Here is a 17,396-nt window from a genome sequence, read left to right on the forward strand (position 1 = left end):
TTTAAGACATTTGAAGAATATGGAAATTGAGCTTAGGAGGAAAAGGTTAACTAAGGTTAAAGTGAATGCTTTTCATTTCGCTTAGCATATCACTAAGTGGAGATTTAAAGGCAATCCTCTTTTCTCACCAAACTTCCCCGTACTGCTCCTGGATTTCCTTTTAGCATAATTTGAGTAAGATGTTGTAATAGTTTAAATCATTTTAATTTTGCATGGTTCCCAAGTGCTATTTTCATACCGGGAACATTTCATAATATGGTCCCCTGAACCTCTTAGAGGAATAGAATTTGCAGCGCTGTTGTCTGCACAGGCAGTGGAACCCTAGCAGTTTCACAACCAAAATCGATATTCAGGGGGTTGTTGATTGAGCACAGAAGAGAACACAGTTTGCTGTGCTGCAGGCATTGTTAGCAGAGGGGCCATAACTGACTTTGGATGTCCTGTACACTCTTTCCAGCTGTAGGAAAATGTGTCTTGGGGTGTTTGAATTTCTGGACAGAGGGCTCCCAAAGCATCTTCCCAAAGCATTCAAGGCAAGTTAATAACCAATAAATGAGAAATGGAAACAGGAATGAACATATAACACAGCCACACATTATAAAGCTAAATTTAAAAGCCAGCCTATAAAAAAACCAAATCTTATTGAACATGCATTGGTACTGTTGAAATATAAAATCTCTGGCCTATAAAATATATCTATTGAGTATGATGCTGTTTTTCTGAAAATAGATTTATATATTTACGTACAGATTAGGGTCTTCGGTCCTGAACTTGTCCACTTTTGGGTGCATATTTGTGAGCAGAGTTGGACATGACTGAAGCAACTAAACACACACATACACATTTGTGAGCAGTGTGACATTAAGAAGAAGAGTTAGACAAAACAGTTTGCTACATGGTTATAAGAGGGAAGACCTAACTGCTACATTTAGAAGTCAAGCCCAACTTCTAGCCAGGGTTATTCTTTTTTTTCAGATTATTTTTAATTGAGTGTAATTGCTTTACAATGTTGTATTTGTTTCTGCTGTACAACAATGTGAATCAACTATATGCATACATATATCCCCTCCCTCTTGAGCCTCTCTCCCCACAAGCCTCTTCCATCCCAGCCCTTAGGTCCTCGCACAGCACTGACTGAACTCCCTGCTATACAGCAGCTTTCCGCTAGCTATCTGTTTAACACGTGGTGGTATATATGTGTCAGTGCCACGCGCTCCATTCATCCCACTTTCTCCATCCCCACTGTGTCCACACGTCTGCTCTCTATGTCTGTGTCTCTGTTCCTGCCCTGCAAACGGATTCATCTGTAATGCTTTTCTAGATTCCCTGTATATGGACACACTAATACATGATACTTGATTTTCTCTTTTGACTTCACTCTGTATGACACTCTGTGTTCATCCACATCACTACAAATGACTGTTTCATTCCTTTCTTATACCCTAATAGTATTCTATTGTATATATGTACCACATCTTCTTTATCCATTCCTCTCTTGAGGGACATTTAGGCTGCTCCCATGTCAAAACCAGGATTATACTTGAATATGGGAAGTCTAAGACAGTGCCTGTGCTATGCATGTACAGAGGATAACATGCTTTGTGATTGTGAAAATCTTTGCTTAAAAGTAAGTGAAACAGCTCTGGGAGGATGCCACATCCCGGGAGTGTGGTTGTCTTACCCAAGCTTCACATTCAGCCTTAGTGGCTCCTATCTCTCCCAGAGGAGGGCTGTAGGGCCATGATCATCTTGCCTAATTTCTGTGGCTTGTGTTTCTGTTTAGTATTCTTTTCTTTACATATTTTCTCTTCTCATGGATTGCTCACTGGACTCTCTGAGCACACTTAGGAGAGCACAGCCATGGAGGAGCCCACGATTGCTTACAGAGACTCAACTTGGACCGTGTGCTCATTTGGGACCCATTTGCCTGTAAATATAGTCATTAAAGTTGGGATGAACTCAGATACCAGAAATCTTGAGACAATGTCAGCTCTCTTTAGTATATTTTAGAGACCAGTTGCTATATGCAAGACATAGTGTAAAGCCTAAAGGGTGTTCAAAGGTTAATAGGACTGGTCTTTGCCTTGAGGGGTAGGTCAGGCCACAAGGAAAACAAGATGCCAGACAAGTGGCCTGGGAACTCTCAGATGAAACAACTCAACCAAAACTCTGAGAAGTGCATTCTTACAAAGACATGAGTCTCGCCAGAGAGGGGAAGTATTTTACAATTTTTAAGAAGGACTTTGAGATTTCCAAGTTGGAGCCCTGAAGAGTAAATAGGAATCACACTAAAAATCATGCCACCTTACGGCGTAGATCTCCAGCTGCCGTCCCCTGTTTCTCTGTCCTGTCTGTGAGGTTGGCCTGGAGTTCCCTGGTGGGACCCAGCTGGCGCAACAGGACACGCAGATTGCATTTGCCTCTCTGGGTCCCTTCTGTGTCTCAGCTCCTTCCTTCACTGATTCCACACCCCATTTCCCTTTTTCCTTCTCACCATTTACCTTTGCTTTCCTCCTGCTTCCTCTCAAGCATGAATTCCTGCTGATAATCTTGGAACTCCTAGGCAGTCCCAATTTTAATAAAGTAAAAATTGGGTTTTTCCCATTGCGCTCTGCTTGAAGCTACGTTGTAATAGAAGACCTTTCTCCTAAAGAATATTTATGTATTTCCAAAATCATGTTTTCAGAAAAGGAATACTTAACATACAATTAAAAAGTTAAAAACTTTGTAAGAGAGCATTTTGGGAGTTTTGTAGCCCTCTGGTGGAGTGTCAAGAGAACCATAATGGAAATATTTGATGACTTTAGATTTTAACTGTTTTCAATATAACTGAATAACACACTTAAAATTTTTTTCACTCTTTGATTTGAGGGCAGTCATTTTGTTCAGAGATCTGTGATTAAGTAGCTCAACATTTATTTTTAATGCTTTTATTTTTGCATTGATATAAACAACTCTGGTTCAAATTCAGGGAGTGAATAAAGTATACAGTATTTATTAAACATTTTCCTATGTTTTCCATTTTTGTTACAATTTTATTAAGTGATTAATCACAGGAATCTAAAATGGAGGGGGCAAGTGAGACATTTGTGGGCTATGAATACAGAACACTGCTAGGATCTCAGAGTGCTGCTTTGCATCTATGCTATGCAAATGAACAGTCACAAGTCTTTGTATGATAGCAATTTGACATTGAGGAAAGAACATTGAATTGAAGTCAGACCTGAGTTTCAGTCTGTTTTCTCACCCTGTAGATATGTGATTCTGGAGAGGTCACAGCACCTATTTGGAAGACTTTTCACATCAGTGAAGGGTAGCACAAGACATAACTTCTAACATGTCTTATAGTTCTGTGGTTTGGGCATTTTTTTCACATTATTAAAACAAAAAAATGCAGTACAGTTTCTAGGAGTGTTACATTGTTGTTGGAAAGATGAGCTTTGTTGAATCTTTGGAAGAAAATGCACATTTATGATAATTCTAAAATTATGATTATATAAATTAATTTAAAAGATAAAAGCTCACTGGTGTACTGAGACTTACTTGAGGGTATAAGTCTTTTCATTTCTGTATTCCCATTCTGACTTAACACTTGGTATATAGTGGAAATTCCAAAAACTAATTTTTTAAATTACTTTTTATTGGCGTATAGTTGCTTTACAATGTGTTAGTTTCTACTGTACAGCAAAATTGATCAGCCATATATATATACATATATCTTCTCCCTTTTGGACTTCCTTCCCATTCAGGTCACCACAGTGCATTAAGTAGAGTTTCCTGTGCTATTAGTATTCTGGATACATTTTTAAAAGTTTTGGATAAGCCCTTAGAAATTGAATGAATGAAAATCAATGAATGGACATTTAAAAACTATTGATTTATTTTCATTCATTCACTCAATTTCCAAGGGCTTATCCAAAAATTTAGATGCGTCTAGAACAGATTTGTGAAATGGAATTCATGTTATCGCAAAAGTTGTCTACTTAAGTAAACCTACAAATAATTTTGTTAGCAGAGACTATTTGCCTTATAGGCCTTGGGTAATAGTTTGGGTCATATGTAACTATTTAATTTTTTAAAAATGATTTTGTTATTAATCATGTCATATAAAAGTATATTTTCCAGATAGAAAAATATTTTTTTTTTAACTTGGGAAGTTTTAATGTTTTTAAAATTGCTTGTTTTGATTTTTCTATAAACTGAATTTAAAAAAATGGAGGAAAAGAAATTAGCCTGATGATATTGTAGTATTCTTAATAATTTCACATGTGTATGAAAGGATTTAAAAATATTTCAGATATATTTGGACTTGGAAATAACTAGGTTGCATTTTATTTTTTCTCTTGAACAATTTTCCCCAGACTGGGTTATAGCAAGATAAGTTTCATCATCATCTAGCAAGTTTTATATGCCAAGTTATGAACTCCCAGATATTATAGTTTAAATAGCAATGATGCCACTATAATATTAATGATAAATGGCATACATTTGAAACATTTAAAAATGATCATAGCCTAACAGCCAAAAAGAGCTGGAAGATATTAATGGTATAGAAGTTATTTCATATGGATCTGAATTATGTATAGCAGAGAGAGACAGAAAGAGATAAATTACATAATAAATCAAAGTTCACATGGTATATTGTTTATTTTTTAAAAAACTACACAAACTTTCTATTTTATGCAATATGTCAGCTATTTGAAAAAAAGATGAATAGTTCCAGATTCAGATTTATTCCAAGAGTGAGTATTTAGCATCCAATAGTGTCATACTGCAGAGAAGGCAATGGCACCCCACTCCAGTTCTCTTGCCTGGAAAATCCCATGGATGGAGGAGCCTGGTGGGCTGCAGTCCATGGGGTCGCTAAGAGTCGGGCATGACTGAGCGACTTCACTTTCACTTTTCACTTTCATGCATTGGAGAAGGAAATGGCAACCCATTCCAGTATTCTTGCCTGGAGAATCCCAGGGACGGGGGAGCCTGGTGGGCTGCTGTCTGTGGGTTCGCACAGAGTCGGACACGACTGAAGCGACTTAGCAGCAGCAGCAGCAGCAGTGTCATACTGAATGTAGGAAAGTAATTACAGTGTATGTTTAACTATGAAGAATTCTAGGAAAGCATTGACTTCTTACACTTTGAATGTGCTTTTATTCTCTGATCAATTTGTACCTTTTGTGCCTTTTTGATTATTAAAGTCAGGTGTTGTTATCTTCCTTTCAGAAACTGTAGCAGCAATATGTTCAGAAGTGTGTGTAAGATTATATTAAGGCAATTATTAACAGGAAATGTTTCTTCTTGATAAATTAATTGTAGTAAAACATGATTGCAGAGCATTGCTAACATTGGGAAATGTTATTTGATGAATATATAGAAATTACCTGCAGAATCCACTGGTGATCAGGAAAATTTTGTTGGGCTTTCCTAATATTTTAAGATTCTGAACAAATGCCTAGGTAAGGGGGGACTTAAGTGGTTTTTATATTTTTGCAGACATAGTTTATTGTAAAAATATTAATACTGTGTCACACTCTTTTTAAGAGGTTACAACTCCTAGGAGTTGTAGGTACAGGTGCTATTACAAGCCATCAACTTGTCTTATTCTGTACATTATGCTTCAGTATGCTCCTAACCAAAAGAATTAAAGAACTGCTGTTGTACTTGCGTAGGATTCTAATGTAGAACTTAAAAATGTCCTTGTCTCACAGGTGAAAGAGCCCTGGTATGGTTATCCTGGTGATTACTCCATCTAAAGTGATTTGCATGTATGCCAAGTAATTTATTACTGGAATGATTTTGAAAATGGTACCATAGATCATACATGCATGTATTCATTCATTTATTTAACAACACTTACTACAAGGTAATACCCAGGGATCTAGAGAAAGAGACATAAATGTTCTTGTCTGTCATCTCTTATTTTTCCCTGTGGATTTGGTTAGTTCTGTGTTTTCTACTTATGTCCTGACATGCATAATCACCATCCTGTTTTGGGGCCCCATCGATTTGTTTGTTGGTCACCTAGTCCAGGGGTCTGTTGATCTCCATGGAATGTCTTTACAGGTAAATCAGAGGCTGAATGGAGGTTCTGCAAGTGAGATACAGAAATGATTCATTTTGATATTTGGCAAATCTAATACAGTTATGTAAAGTTTAAAAATAAAATAAAATTAAAAAAAAAAAAAAATTTTGGAGAAGAGAGGGGAAGCAAGAAAGAATAATCAGGATAGAGTGGCAATAGAGGACCTTAGAGACAGCTCAGGTGAAAAACTAGCAGGGATGGTAGGATTTGAGGTTGTGTGTCAGGAGTTTCCATGGAGAGGAGATGCAAGAGAAGCATGTGGACTGTAATGGCCACAGATGCTAAGCAACCGTGAGGGAAAGTTGGTTACTTCACTGGTCATTTCATGTCGCTTATATGTAGATTGATGTGGAAAAGGAAACAAGAAGAAACATTTGTGGAAAAGAATTCTGACTTTGCTGATACTTTAATGATGTAGGTATGTCCTAAATTATTGAAGTTTTCCTCTGATAGTTATACAAAATTTTTATATCTAAGAATCAATAGAAAAAACCATAATTGATCTGATGTGTTTGACACATATTGATTTACATAATTTAAAACGTAGGTAGTAAAGGCAGAATTCTTGTATGTTATCAGATTATGCCCAAAATACATTTCTAAAAAGTTCTTCCTGTGCTTTTCCAGAATTTGAAGGGTTGCCATCAGATGAGATACATATTGCTTAAAATTTTAGAACTTACATAGCCTGTTTTTTCATTTCTGAAAATAATCTCATTAAAAACCTGTTTGTACAAAAACTATTCTTTATTTTTTTGACATACTGACCAAGTTGAAACTGAAATTTGACCATTCAAAGATTTCTTTCCTTTAGGAAGCACGTCTACTTGTTTCAATGGGAAGCAAAATAAAATGGAAGAGATGTTTAAATAGTTTTTTATTCATAGTTGTTAACAATGTAACAAGCAATTAACTTTTTGGCATAGTGATAAATCTGCTTCTCTACGAAGGTGTTTTGTGTTTTAATAAGTGGCAATACATGCTAGTATATTCATTTTTATTGAAAAGTTGAGTGAAAAAAATGGAATTTAATTCATAAGGTATTGCCTTGGGCTTATTGAGATCTTATGTGCAATATCCCAATGGGATGGCATCATATTCAGCAGAGTATTATCTTAAAAAAGTAATTAGCAACAAACCAAGTTAAAGTATCCTAGTATTTGTGGAGTGTTATCCTTGATCTGGGCTTCCCTGGTGGCTCAGATGATAAAGACTGCCTATAATGCGGGAGACCCAGGTTCGATCCCTGGTTCAGGAAGATCCCTTGGAGAAGGGATTGGCAACCCACTCCAGTATTCTAGTTTTAAGAATTCCATTGACAGAGGAGCCTGGCAGTCTACAGTTCATGGAGTCACAAGGAGTCAGACATGGCTGAACAACTAACACTATCATCTTTGATCTACTCGATCTCTAAAATAAATTTAAAAACAAATTATTTGATAATGCTGAAGCAGCATTATTGGAATATGGTTTTAGAAGAGCAACAAAATCAAAGGTTAGTATAATTACTAGGAGATAGCACTTACAAAGTTCTTATCATCATGTGTTCATTCATTTATTTATGAATTTGCTATTTGTTCATTCACTTAATTTTATTACATATCTGTTCTGTTTTTAGAGGGAATAGATAAAAGGTCTTATTTATCTAGAAACTTACCACATAATTGTGATTTATACATGCTTAGTGAAGACAAAGGGCACCTACGTTGCAAATGTCAAACAATAGCACATTTTAGCTGTATAAATTTTTTAAAATTGTGGTATGATTATATGTGTGTGTATATATACACACACGTACATACATAATGTAAAAATGACCATTGAAGCATTTATGTACACTATTCCATGGCTTTAGTTAAATTCACAGTGCTGTGCAACCATCACCACTATGTACTTCCAAAATTTTGTCCTGTCCCCAGAAACTCTGTACCCGCTCAACAGTAATTTCCCACCACTGCCACCCCACTTTTTATTCCCTGGTAAACTCTATATTCTATCTCTATGAATTTGTCTATTCTAGGTATTTTATACAGTAGAATCATATAATATCTTTTGTGTCTGGCGTATTTTACTCAGTATGTTTTCTTGGTAGATGTATATTGTTAGTCGCTTAGTTGTGCCCAAGTCTTTGCGACCCCATGGACTGCAGCCTACCAGGCTTCTCTGTCCACGAGATTTTCCAGGCAAGGATACTGGAGTGGGTTGCCATTTCCTTCTCCAGGAGATCTTCCCAACCCAGGGATCAAATCCGGGTTTCCTGCACTGCAGGCAGATTCTTTACCAGCTGAGCTACAGGGGTTGTAGCATGTATTAAAACATTGTTTTTTTTTTATGGCTGATAACATTCCACTGCATGTATATTCCACATATTGTATGTTATTGATTGTGTTGATGGACACTGGATTATTTCCAACTTTTCTCTATTGTGAATAATGCTGCAATGGACATTACATTGGTGTACAAGTATCTGTTTCAGTCCTGTTTTTAATTCTTTTGAGTATACACCTTGGAGTAGTATAGCTGGGTCATGTGGCAATCTTGCATTTAAGTATTTGAGGAACTGCCAAACTGATTTCCATAGCAGATGTACCATTTTACATTCCCACCTGAAAGTATTAGGCTTCCAATTTCTCTGTATCCTCACCAGAACTTGTTATTTTCCATGTTTTGTTTTTGTTTTGATTATAGCCATCCAGTGTGTGTGAAATGATATCTCATTATGGTTTGAATTTACATTTCCCTAATGACTAATGATTGTGAGCGTCTTTTCATGGGCGTATGGACTATTTATACCTGTTTTCAAAGAAATGTCTATTCAAGTTCTTTGCCTTTTAAACTGGGTTGTCGTTTTGTTTAGTTCTTTATGTAGTCTGCATATTAAACTCTTAACAGATAAATGATTTATAAATATTTTCTTCCTTTCTCTAGGTTTTCTTTTAACTATTATGATTTTTATAGTAATGTCCTATAGTTTTTGAAAGGTTTTGGTTTTAAAGTCTAGTTTTTCTAATTTTTGTTTTGTTTTTCATGCTTTTAGTGTCATATTTAAGAATGATGCCAAATTGAAGGTCTTAAAGAATTTCTTTTGTTTTCTTTGGACAGTTTGATAATCTTAGTTATTGTATTTGGGTTGTTGATCCATTTTGAGTTCATTCTTACATGTGGTATGATAATAGGGCCCAACTTCTTTCTTTTTTATTTGGTTGTTCTAGAACCATTTGTTGAAAACACTGTTCTTTCCATTAAGTAGACCTGTCACCCTTATCTAGAATCAGCTGGCCAGAGATGAATGGGTTTATTTCTGAAATCTCAGTTCTATTCCATTGGTCCGTATGTCTATCCTCATGCAAGTACCTCACTCTTTTGATGTCTATGCTTTATTGTAAGTTTTGAAACCAGGAAGTGTGAGTCTTCCAACTACTATTTTGATCATTAGGGGTTATTTGACATTCCAGTGAATGTCGGGATTGGCTTTTCCATTTCTCCACAAGAGGCTGTTAGAATTTTTATAGAGATTGAGTTGAATCTGGAGCTCACATTGGGTATAGTCATTTTTATACACTTTGGATTTGACTGGCTAGTATTTTGTTGAGGACTGGTTATGTGAATTTTATTGATTGCCAGACTGGATTTTCTTGGATGCATGCTTCAACAAAACATTGTCAGGGAAATGACAAGACTTCTGAGTCTTACTTATCTGAGTGAATCAAAACAAAGTTTTACTTAAATTTTTATAACTGACCTTTGTATTTAAGTAATACAAAAACAGCTTCATCTGTGATGTTGGAGTGTCAGATGATGGATTAAACACTTTATACATTGTTTTAAAAAGTAGTAACTATTAGTGTCCTTACTTCACAATGTGGACATAGAAGCTTGGAGCTAGTAAATGGTAAAGCAAGGGTTTTTAGCTCCTGTTTTTGTCCTTGACTCCTGACTCCTAACTTTATACTGTCTAACCTGAGACATGAATCTGTTTCAACAATGCAAAGAAAGAATAGTAGTTAGGTAACCAAAGAATACCTTATGATGGGTTTGCTTGCATGTATTCATTTGCCCTAGTTCAGAACTCTTCAAACACAGTAATAACTGAATGCAGCAGAAATTCACGGGACTAGAGCAATTATTGTGCTATTTTCAGATACTATAGATGAGTGGATGAATTGATGGAGAAATATTACAAGAAATTCAAGAATGGCATGAATAAAATCTTTATAATCTAAATGCTCATGAATCAGTCTTTATCATTTCTAAACATCTTAGGCATTTTAAAGGACAGCAAGATTTCTCAGTAAAACAACGTGATTTTTCTATGTAAATGTTGTGGCATAACAGGTGTGTTGGCTAGTGATAAGATACTCTGCCAAGCAACAAATAAATAATTGTGCATGAATCCCAGGAAGATGTTAGCCCTGGGGTATATTTGAATGTGATTTTTAAAATGGCATTCTATTTTTCTCTCCGCATCAGAAATAGCTGCATACCCTATCTTGAATAGTGAGACTGACACTGCTTTTCATTGAATGAATCTTATTTTTAATATTTTAAAATATTATTGTACAATATATCATGAATTCACTTCCCTCACCCCCAGCCTCTTTACCTGGATAATGCATTTAAAATCTCTTTGGTCATGTTTCCATTAAGAAGTCTTCCTAGGTTTTCTAAGCCTTTGTTAGTCACTGACTCCTAAGTCCTTCCATGGCACCCTGTTCTTATCCCTTTGTGGCAGTATCACCCTGATTTGCAATTTTCTGTTTACTCAAGTAGAAGTCATTCAGTTGTGTCTGACTCTTTGCAACTCCATGAACTGTACAGTCCATGGCATTCTCCAGGCCAGAATACTAGAGTGGGTAGCCTTTGCTTTCTCCAGGGGATCTTCCCCACCCAGGAATCGAACTGGAGTTTCCCACATTGCAGGTGGATTCTTTACCAGCTGAGCCACAAGGGGAAGTTACTAGCCATCCCTTTAAGACCATAAGTTCTTTGAGGGCAGAGAATGGATTTTGTTTAACAGTGTAACCTGTGCACACTCTTCAATGGCTGGCTCTTAGGAAATGCTCAGTATTGAAAAGAGATAATAAGTTTGTGTTACTTGCAAATATTTCAAGTGCCTATGTCAATACAGTCTACCCCAACTCTAACAGTTGCTTTTCTTCACTTGGGAAAGTATTTGTTCTGTAATCAACTTTGTTACCATTTCCAACTGGCAGATCTTAGGAGGTTCATGAAGATGCTTCATAGAGGGAATTCCCTCATGGTCCATGGTTAGTCCTCAGTGTTTTCACTTATGGGACCTGGGCTTGATCCCTGGTCAGGGAACTAAGATTCCATGAGCCAAGTGACATAGGAAAAAAAATGCTTCATCTATATACCTGAATATCTTACATTTTCGTTTTCACTGGAAAATTATATACATTTTAATGTTTTCATGTCACTGACCAGTTATTCCAGAGTAGAGTATGAGGGCAGTTGGACTGTGACATCTGCCATGCCACTGATCATCAGGCTCCATTTCACTGCCATAACGAGTACAGCTTCTCCCTTGTTGATCTCCAAATAGAAACACATCTGGTTGAAGAGCAGGCCCTTCCTAGATGGGAAGACACTTGTCTCCTGGGAAGGGATGTTGACAGCCTTAATAATAGGGCATTGGATGTGATTGCTTTTATACTATATTGAAGTGAAGTGAAGTCGCTCAGTTGTGTCTGACTCTTTACGACCCCATGGACTGTAGCCTACCAGGCTCCTCTGTCCATGGAATTTTCCAGGGAAGAATACTGGAGTGGGTTGCCATTTCCTTCTCCAGGGGATCTTCCCAACCCAGGGATCGAACCTGGGTTTCCCGCACTGCAGGCAGACGCTTTACCATCTGAGCCACCAGGGAAACCCTTATACTATATTAAGAATAGTCATAGTATGAGTATTTAAAACTGGCAAAGTTAATCAGCCTGAAGAAGCCTTTTCTTGCTTCACCATCCTTGTGAATGCACCCCTCTGTGTTGAGCACTGGCACTTGGAAGTGTTGAGTTTCCTGTTTGCTGAAGTGGTGGTCTTTATAGGATACAGGGTCAGGTAAAAGATATGGAACAGACTGATTTTCATTTTAAAATCAGTTGGTGTCTAAGATAAAAGACTTGCATCAAATCCTATTCTTTATTCTTTTTTTCTTTCTCTTTACGCGTATCACTTCTATGCTGACCATATGCAGGTTTTGGGTGACATCTTTGGTCCCAAAAGGAAATAGAGTAGGGAAGGATGAAATCAAAATATCAAGTAGTAAATGTGTAGAATCAAATTTGAGCTTTAAAAGAGTATGTTAATGGGCCTGAATTTGTGTTGGTTGGTGGAAGACAGCGGAAGTTAATTAAGAAAACTTCCTAGAAGGACTGTCCTTTACATGGACAACGTCAGAATAAAACAGCAGACTTGGAAGATAATAGATGAGATATAGGAAGTGGAAAAATAGGCAAGGATTTCAAAAATGTACTGCCTTCTGATTGAAAAATGGATTATTTCCATCCATGAGTGATGTTCAAAGGTTTAACAACAGACTAGCCTGGACACTGGACACCACAACATGGGCCACAGGAGGAGTGTCCTAGGCCCTGCTAAGATGTTGCACCAGGTGGAGGCAGAGATGAGATTAGTTAAAAACTGGTATGGATATATGGCAATATTTTATTAAATTGATGAGTCTATCTAGAGTTTTCTACTCTCCTATATTTCCAGTAATGATGGCACTGTTTGTTCCATCATTCCAGAGATGTCGCTACTCTGATGTTCCAGAGTCATGATGTCTTTGGAAAGAAGAAAGATGAAGTATTCTTTTGAAATTTATTTTGTGTAGTTGAGAGGCATGAGGGTATTCATCTTTAATAAATGAAGCATTTCAATAAATAAACTTAAGTACTTTTATGAAATATACCTGTATTAGGTATTATATAGGCATGAAGCCACCATTTTCCCAATGCACAGTAAGTCTTATCTTTTTGAGTAGCAGAATTGGAGAAGGCAATGGCAACCCACTCCAGTACTCTTGCCTGGAAAATCCCATGGACGGAGGAGCCTGGTGGGCTGCAGTCCATGGGGTCGCGAAGAGTCGGACACGACTGAGCTAGTTCACTTTGACTTTTTACTTTCATGCATTGGAAAAGGAAATGGCAACCCACTCCAGTGTTCTTGCCTGGAGAATCCCAGGGACGGGGCAGCCTGGTGGGCTGCCGTCCATGGGGTCGCACAGAGTCGGACACGACTGAAGCAACTCAGCAGCAGCAGCTCTACAGGAGACCCTGATGCTGCAGCTCTCGTGCAGTCACTCTCAGTCTCACCTCTTGGGTTTCCATCCTGGTCTCTATGCCCTGCTGGATATGGTTTGTGGACTGCTGCTGATAACCTAAATAAACTGCAGTGAATCACTCAGAGGGGGCTAGAGAAAGAGGAGGAAAAAAAGCAGTTAAGATGATAAGGGAACACTTTGAGGAAAGAATCTGCCTGCCAAGGCAGGATATATAAGAGGTGCGGGTTTGATCCTTGGATCGGGACGATCCCCTGGAGGAGGAAATGGCAACCCACTCCAGTATTCTTGCCTGAAAAATCCCGTGGACAGAGGAGCCTGGTCGGCTACAGTCCATGGGGTCAGAAAGAGTCAGACCTGACTGAGTGTCTGAGCACAGCGATGTTTAATATAGTTCCAGATGTCAGGGAAGAGCATGATGAGCATCAGCTGCGCGGGACAGTGAGAGCCTGAAGCAGACACGTGCACAGTAGTTTCTGCAGTGATGCCCCAGCGCACAGTATACTGAGGCACACGGTGCTTCTCACAGAGGTGGGGAGAGAAGAGAGAGAAATGAGTAGAAGGTATGTTTTCTTAGATTTGATTCCTTGTCATGTCCTGCTTACCTTAACTGTCAATCTTAAGTAGGCAGAATTTGGGAGCCAGATTAAAGGAAAGGGAGAAAAGTAGTAAGAGGGGAGAGTGGCTGAATATTTGATGGAAATTTGTCTGGAATGAAGATGGGAGCTAAAAGAAAAGTCAAAGCAGGGGATTTTGAGAGATGGTCAGAGAAATTAGAACACATAAATAGAACAGAGGCCATCTGGTAAATTTGATATTTGTGGAGAATACTTTCTAATACAAGATTGGAGTGAGAGAGAGTAAGAGAGAGAATTCTTGATGGTTTTGGCATCTTAAAATCTCTTGTGAAAACTTGGTTTAAAAATATGGTCCTCTCAGACAAGGCTGAAGTCTGAGTCATTGAGTAAAACTGACAGGTGTCAGTTTTGTTGAGAAAAGGGAGAGAACTGTTTTACCTGGAGGTTGGGTTATCTCCATTAACAACGCAGTTAATCTTTGTAGTTAATTCTTAGAGTTTATAAGAGTGAACATATTCTTAATGTAGCAAATAACCTTCCACATTTTAACCCTCAAGTAAAGGACAGGGGAGGGGTGAGTGAAATGTTTTATTGAATTCAGTAGAACTGGTAGGTTAGAGGTAATTGTATAAGCATGTGGCTATAGACTTGAAGCTAGAAAATTTCATATGCTTGTTACCAGGTCTGTCAGGAAATACAGGAACGTTTTTGCATATACCTCATTTTGCCATCACTTTAATATTGTGAGAATACTCCTCAAATAAAAAGATTGTTGGATGTTAAGCCTTAGTCTTCAAGCTGACTCACATGGCATTTATTTTCTCCTGATTGAGGGAAATAGCACTGGGAGGTGGTGATTTCAGATTGAACAACCAGGGAACCAAATTAGATAAATTTGAAACTTGAGTACTCAAAGATTGCAAGGTCATTAGTATGAATGTGTAGGTGTATAATGAAAGTACATGGTTTGTGTATATTTATGGAAACAAAACAAACCAACAAAAAAACGGGTCGGGGGCAGGCAGAGGAAGGAAGTATTTTTAGTTACTCACGTGAATATTGAACTCATCCATAATAAGGACTGGGCACTAAGTGGAGGAAGTGATGGCAGAAAATCAGATTGTGTAGGTTCAGATATGGAGAACAGGCGTTAAATAGGAAAAGGGAGTAAATCTGACTTAGTGGGATAATGGGACAAAAAGTCCCTCCCATAATATAAATTACTGTCTTTTGATTTGAGAAAAATTCTTTCACGATTTCATATTTCTGCAATATCATTTGAAGAAAATGTTAATGTAACTTCAAATTTTATCTTTTAAACATTGAGTAGTTTGGAAGGTTATGCTTAATAATGCTTTTATGTTGTCTAATTGGTAACTTGTTAACATTTTTATTTAATGTCAGCGAGGAAAAAATTAAAATTAAATGGCTACTATAAAATATGATTAGTGATTCAAATGACAAAAAGGAAAAGTCTTTTGTCTGGGGTTACACGTATCTGTGTGCAGGCTTCCTCCTTACCAATATTCTCCTTTACTTTCTGTCAGCCTGTTTTCATTGCATGTAAAAAGCAAGTGAACAATCTTCCAAAATCTGCCCCCATCTGAAACCATTTCTTTCCTTTTAAACATATATTCAGACAAACCCTACAATGCTCTTCATTTATATCTTTGTTTCTCTGTGGTTCTGCTGTGGCTACCACGTGTGTGTATGGCTTTCCTACCAATAGTATAATAAATTATTTAACCTATAAGAGCTTTCTTCTTGAAATCTCCCTCTCTTCCCACAGGTATAAGGAAGTATACAGAGCATTCAATAAGTAATCAATGAATGATGGATGAGTGAAAAATCGACTGAATGAATAAATCACACGGATCCTTTTTGGAAGATGGCAATTGCATATGTTGGGTCTAGATTTTAAATTTATTAACAGAAAATATTGTCATTTTAGTTTTTAAAAATACATTTAATATTTTTCCTGATTGTCTTTTCACAGTAACAAATATGTGAGTAGTTTGATATTTTCAACACTTTTCTCTGGAATCCCTCTCAGCTCCCTTTGTTTTTCAAGCCCTTTCTTCAGTTACATCAGATTAAGCAATATCTCATGGCATATTTTATTTTACAGGCAGTTTAAATAAACAACGTCATTTTAATATCCCTAGAAAACCAAACTTAAAGATAGTAGCAAAACAAAATGTAGCAGTAAAATGAGTGGGCATATAGTTGTGTTGCTGCTGCTGCTAAGTCACTTCAGTCGTGTCCGACTCTGTGCGACCCCATAGACGGCAGCCCACCAGGCTCTGCTGTCCCTGGGATTCTCCAGGCAAGAGTACTGGAGTGGGTTGCCATTGCCCAACTGTTATAGTATAATTTTATTATTCTTATCATATTTAACTTTTATTACCCTTGAATTTGACAATGTTAGGCATATAATCATTTTGAAATTTTTTCTGCTCTGGGTTCCAGACTCTTTCCTTTATATTCAGTTTGTAATTGTCCACATGGGGATCTGGTCTCATCCAGTGGTCATTTATAATTTCTCCTTCTGCTCTTTCATGCTAACATGTAAGCTGGCTCAAACCTTCCCAGCATTAAGACAACTTCTCTTCACTCTATGTCCATTTCTAGTTGTATTTTCTTTCCTTCACAGCCAAGTTTCACAAAGCTACAATGAATGCTCTGCTGCTGCTGCTAAGTCACTTCAGTCATGTCCGACTCTGTGTGACCCTATAGACGGCAGCCCACCAGGCTCCCCCGTCCCTGGGATTCTCCAGGCAAGAACACTGGAGTGGGCTGCCATTTCATTCTCCAATGCATGAAAGTGAAAAGTGAAAGTGAAGTCGCTCAGTCGTGTCGGACTCTTAGCGACCTCATAGACTGCAGCCTGCCAGGCTCCTCCACCCATGGGATTTTCCAGGCAAGAGTACTGGAGTGGGGTGCCACTAAATTTCTGTTACTCCATGGGAATCTGGCTCTTGGTTCCCCACTGTCTCCCATCCTTCTACTTTGAGGGAATTCTCTGGCACTGCCCACTTATCATCAACATTCCACAGGCTCTTTAACTCCCCTCTTTTGACTTTGTGGACAAGTACCTTCTACCACAAAACTTCTCTTCCTTTGAGTTCAGTAACTCCACTGTTTGGGAATCCTACCGCCTCCCTTTAAGTTCCCTTTATGGCTCCCTTTCCCCCTAGTTCTCCTGTGTCTTTTGATGAACTTAAGAAATTTATCCTTGGATTTTTGCTGTCTCACTCTATGCTCTCTCCTACAGCTCATCTAAGCCCAGGAGGACTTAAATCACATGCTTTTTCATCCACCTTATCATATCTCTTTATGCCAAGTTCAGACCCATGTGATCTCCTGGCCAAAGCCTGCAGAGTGTCCTTATTACTCTCTGTGACGTGTTCCTGGTAATCTTGTAATTGTACTCGGCATTGAA

At 37.8% G+C, this 17,396-nt stretch overlaps 1 protein-coding gene and 1 long non-coding RNA gene across 2 annotated transcripts in view; both read left to right on the forward strand.

Annotated features, from left to right (window-relative positions):
- Positions 1-17,396, forward strand: part of NPAS3 (neuronal PAS domain protein 3) — an 841,230-nt gene that overhangs the window by 124,919 nt on the left and 698,915 nt on the right. The window lies entirely within an intron of this gene.
- Positions 1-17,396, forward strand: part of LOC129633664 (uncharacterized) — a 149,285-nt gene that overhangs the window by 113,838 nt on the left and 18,051 nt on the right. Inside the window, exon 2 of the long non-coding RNA XR_008705205.1 lies at positions 13,771-13,939. This is a non-coding gene — a long non-coding RNA (uncharacterized LOC129633664). The remainder of the gene's footprint in view (positions 1-13,770; positions 13,940-17,396) is intronic.

This window comes from Bubalus kerabau, chromosome 19, assembly GCF_029407905.1.
Source record: "Bubalus kerabau isolate K-KA32 ecotype Philippines breed swamp buffalo chromosome 19, PCC_UOA_SB_1v2, whole genome shotgun sequence".
Classification (NCBI taxonomy): domain Eukaryota; kingdom Metazoa; phylum Chordata; class Mammalia; order Artiodactyla; family Bovidae; genus Bubalus; species Bubalus kerabau.